Source organism: Atractosteus spatula (assembly GCF_055471065.1).
Source record: "Atractosteus spatula isolate fAtrSpa1 chromosome 26 unlocalized genomic scaffold, fAtrSpa1.hap1 SUPER_26_unloc_1, whole genome shotgun sequence".
NCBI lineage: Eukaryota > Metazoa > Chordata > Actinopteri > Semionotiformes > Lepisosteidae > Atractosteus > Atractosteus spatula.
In genome coordinates this window covers 1,509,585-1,513,049 of record NW_028296644.1, presented here as the reverse complement: position 1 = coordinate 1,513,049, position 3,465 = coordinate 1,509,585, and the positions used below count along the sequence as shown (strand labels likewise).

The window sequence follows — 3,465 nt, the reverse complement described above, 5'->3', positions numbered from 1 at the left end:
AAAAGCAGAAAGGCACTTTTCCTTGTTTGCGCCGGCACACGACGACGTGAGGAGGACACCGTAGTCGGCAGGATTCAAACCTGCGCGGGGAGACCCCAATGGATTTCTACTCCATCGCCTTAACCACTCGGCCACGACTACAGCAAGCGCTGCTGTTGCTGCGTTCTTGCTACAATCTCACATGGATCGCGAGGCGCCGGCGGAAACCTTTTTCAAAGTCATTCTCCATTAAAAATAGTATAGTGGTGAGTATCCCCTCCTTTCACGCGGGAGACGACGTAGCTTTTGTCCAATCAGATTCCAATGTGCGGGATCTTACGGAATTTCCCTTCTCAGTCATTTTCTGAGCCCTATTCCAAAGGGGCATCCTGTCCACTCCTTGATGCTTTTCGAAAACCTGCCAGTGTGTTTGATTAGTGTTGATTTGTTTCGAAAAAGCTCAAAGAAAAGAGGACCGATCGAGCTCTTTGTCAGGAGTGGGATTTGAACCCACACCTGCAGGGGAGACTGCCACCTAAACGCAGCGCCTTAGACCGCTCGGCCATCCTGACGTGTACCACCATCCCCAACCCGTCCCATGAGCCACCGCGATCCCACTGCGTTCCTTGATCATCGCACTGTCATTAAAGTTACATGGAGTGACATCAGTACTGAAATCTTTGAAAAATCTGTCGGCTTTCATGACCCGTTTTCTTTGTGGAGTGAATGTTGCACACTTGCGAGAAAAAGTTTGTGACCCCTTTGGAATGATCTGGATTTCTACATGAATGGCTCTTAAAATGTGATCTGGTCTTCATCTGAGGCATAATAATAAATAAAGACAGTCTTATTTAACAAACAACACACACGACATTTTACATTGTCAATTCAATTCAATTCAATGTATTTCTATATAGCGCCTTTCACAACAAGGGTGTCCCAAGGCACTTAAGAATGGAAGTTGTTAAGAGCCTTGTGTCTAATATGACGCCTAGGTTACGTGCTGACTCTTTGAGGCAAATGTTTAAATCCTCTGAGTTAAGTGCTGAAGTTATAGTAGTCCTATCAGTATTGTTGCCTCCAATCAACAGCTCCTCAGTTTTATCGGATTTGAGTAACAAAAAGTTTTCACACATCCAAGTCTTTCCTTCATTAATGCATTTAACTAAAGTGATAATAGAAGAGTTGTCGTTTGGTGTAAACGAAATGTATATTTGAGTGTCATCAGCATATGAATGAAAGTTCAAATTATGTTTTCGTGTTATCCTACCTAGCAGCAGCATGTAGAGAGAGAGAGCAATATTGGTCCCGGCACTGATCACCAAATTGAACTGGTGACGTTGATGAAGCAGTACAATTATTAGATAGTTGAACAGAACGAAAACGATGAGTTAAATATGAAGTAAACCACTTAAGGACGGTTCCAGATAAGCCAACCTCAAACTCAAGCCTGTGTGACAAAACAGAGAGGTCAACCGTGTTAAAGGCAGCACTAAGATCTAGAAGCACAAGCACTGTTGCATTCCCCGCATCAGTAGCTAAGAGAATATCATTTACGACTCTTGTTAATGCAGTTTCAGTGTTGTGGCCTGGGCTGAAACCAGACTGAAATTTCTCAAGTATATTATTTGAATCCAGATACGATTGAAGTTGGGCCACAACTATTCTCTCAAGACTTTTAGATTGAAATGGGACCTTTGAGACAGGCCTGTAGTTGTTAAGAACTTGGGGATCCAAATTTGACTTCTTAAGGAGCGGTCTAACAACCGCTACCTTAAATTGATGAGGTACAACGCCTGACGCAAGGGATGCATTCATCATACTAAATATAGGCCCTGCCAGTCCTTCGAGGGAATCTTTGACTAGCTGAGTGGGGATGGGATCTAGCGAACAGGTGGTTGACTTTGTCTTACGTCTGTGTTCATGAGTCCACCATAAGAAGAAATCTGAACAGGAGTGGTGATCATGGGAGGTCACCACGGAGAAAACCAGTGCTCTCCCCCCCAAAAAAAACCACCACTGCCCCTCTCAAGTTTGCTAAAGACCACATGGATGTTCCACAGCAACTCCTGGAACAATGTTCTGTGGACAGATGTGACAAAAGTTGAACTTGTTGGTAAATGTGCACAGCGTTATGTTTGGAGATAACAAAACACTGCATACCAACTCCAAAACCTCATCCCAACTGGGAAGCATGGCGGAGGCTGTACGGCTTGCAATCATCGAGGGACCGATGAATTCCAAGTGGTATCAGGAAATTCTACAGCAGAATGTCAGGGTGTCTGCCTGTGATCTAAAACCCGAAAGATGCCGGGTCATGCAACATGACAAAAACAAAGGAGTACATCAACAACAGAGTGGCTGAAACAGAAGAAATTCTGTATTTTGGGATGGCCAAGTAAGAGTCCTGACCCCAATCCCATTGAAGTGCTGTGGCGTGATCTGAAGCAGGCCGTTCAGCGCAAGACATCCCAAAAATATCCATGAACTGAAACAGTTTTGCATAGAAGAATAGGCCAAAATACCTCCTAACCGCTGCTCAGGTCTGATCGGTCGCTACAGAAAGTGGGGGTTGAGGTTTTTGTCAATAAAGGAGGTTCCACTAGCTCCTTAATATAAGGGTTCACATACTTTTTCCATCAATGACCTTGATTGTTTAAACCATTTGTTCAATAAAGAAACAGCAATGTCAAATGTTGGGCGTGTGTTGTTTGTTAAATCAGACTATCTTTATTAATTATTATGACTTAGATAAAGATTAGATCACATGTTAGGAGCCATTCATGCAGAAATCCACATCATTCCGAAGAGCTGTTTACAAAAGTTTTTCTCACAAGTGTATGTGAGAGAAAAGCAGGGACGCTCACTGAGGAAGGTGGGGTTGTAGCTTTGCAAATGGCAAGGACATTTGTACACTCATAATGGGACAGGAGCACCCTAGAGAGAACTCAAAACCACAATCCCTGGCTTAGAAGGCCAGTGCCTTATCCATTAGGCCACTGAAGCACACTGGCTGGGGTTGATCACGCTGATGAAAAGACAGTTTTTTTTTTTTTGCTATTTTACAGCGATCTGCGAAATTAGGGAAGCTAGGCAGCAGAAGGACCGGCATCCAATCACGGTGGTACACACACACACACGCTCTCACTCATCTGAGCTACAGGGTAACCAAGATGATCTCAGATGCGCCGAGCTGCTACGGAGCATATTGAACTGATCGATGGTGAATTGTCTCTCAGACAGGCTTTTCACCTCTGAGCTCCCTGACTGACAGTGATCAGCTAGGTAGTGAAACAGTCAGCTGCTTCTAAGCCTTAAACAGGTGCATCTGAGCGCTTCCACAGAGAGATGATTTGAAAGCCGAACATCGTCCATTGGGGACACCTTACCATCACTAGTTTAAGAGACTCTTAAGGTCTTGCAGAGGTGCCTGTCTAATAGCATGCGCTTTGCGAAGTATAGGTGTTTAGGCTGAGGTGGAATGCC

At 44.3% G+C, this 3,465-nt stretch overlaps 1 non-coding gene across 1 annotated transcript; it reads right to left on the bottom strand.

Moving 5' to 3' along the window:
- Window positions 1-468: 468 nt before the first annotated feature.
- trnal-uag (transfer RNA leucine (anticodon UAG)) lies at window positions 469-551 on the bottom strand. Its single transcript has one exon. It is a non-coding gene; the product is annotated as a tRNA-Leu (tRNA).
- Window positions 552-3,465: the final 2,914 nt, after the last annotated feature.